The following is a 1,510-nucleotide window of genomic DNA, read 5'->3' as shown; positions in this document are numbered from 1 at the left end:
TGAATACTTTAATTAATCTTGTTACTTGTTTCTCACAAAACCCTCAAATCTTAAAACCCCCATATTGTTTTAGCTAAGTATTGATCCCATAAAGATAAAGTGTAATCGTTGGTCTCTGTGGATTCGATCCTAAAGTGCTACATCGACATACCATTCGATTGTGGTAGTGTGCACATTAGGTTAATTGGTGTGCGTATACACGTAATACAATGCCATTCGTATTGGCGACGTACATAAGAGGATCAACTGGAATCATGATCGAGTATACTGGTGCGAATGGCTCAAGAGAACTGGGTTGTGATACGGGATGGACTGGAGGCCAGTATAGCCGAGAGGAGTACTGGGGGCCTATGGGCGGAGTGAGGTACTATTTGATCAAGGAGTGATCGGAGACTGGTTCTGGAAGGCTAGTAAGACTGGCGCACTGTTTGTGCTGGATGGCTAGTCGGAGATCAAGTCGTTTCTCCTGATACTTGGTCACGTGGGGATGGTTGGTTGAGTGACAAAGGAACAAGGGAATTCGGTTAAGTCTTCTGATCGAGCTGACTGGATAAGGACGGATGGGAGAACATGGCGTCAGCCAGGCATGATCGTATGGATGGTCAAGCGGACAACCAAGCACCAAGGCAATAAGGTAAACATTTATTATACTGTTTATCTTAGTGATTTGCTAGGATGCTGTATAGACTTAGTAAACACTGGGAACTGAACGGAACCTCATAGAGGAAAACTGGATATAAATCATAGGTTAGGGAAAATAGGGTATGAAAAATCTTTGATCGAGGAAAGCAAACCGAAGACGTATCGGCGGTAAGAAAAACCGGGTCGGGGCCTCACAAGTAGCCCATGCCGACCCAAGTAAAATATAAAAATATGAATAGTGAAACTTTATTAGTAAAGCCAAAAAATGATAATAAATGACTTATTTATTGTTTTTAATAGGTGTGAAATGGTCAAAACATCAAACATTCATATCTAAAGAAAATACATTATTAATCACAAACGTATTATTTTCTCCATTTCATTTTAAATGTTATTTTGGATTCGTGCACATAGATTAAGAAAACAATTAATTTTTTATATTTTCTATATAAAAACATAATTACTTACACACTTAACTATACTTCAACCAATAGAAAAATAAGTTGCTGAATAAAATTAATAAATTTTGCATTGAAAATCGAAAACGACACTTATTTTATAACGTAAAAATTTTTCTGCGACTCTTAATATGAAATGGATGGAGTATATAGTTTTCAAATTCTAGCGAATAGTATTGAACTCATCAAATTGTACTCCTCGTTAAAGGTGTTGACTGTTATGAAATAACTTATAATTTATAGTATCGAGAAATTTAAATAAGAGTAGAATTTAATACCCGTAGGAAGCAAATAACACTAGTATAAGGGAGAGAGTTTATTATAAGGAAGAAGAAGAAGATGTAATGATTCTTTGATTATAAACTCTTGTTCTTGTTTTTTTGGTGTACAAAAGAGTGAGATGAGTGATG

Source organism: Brassica oleracea, chromosome C5, assembly GCF_000695525.1.
Source record: "Brassica oleracea var. oleracea cultivar TO1000 chromosome C5, BOL, whole genome shotgun sequence".
Classification (NCBI taxonomy): Eukaryota; Viridiplantae; Streptophyta; class Magnoliopsida; order Brassicales; family Brassicaceae; genus Brassica; species Brassica oleracea.
Note: the sequence above shows the minus strand (reverse complement) of the source record.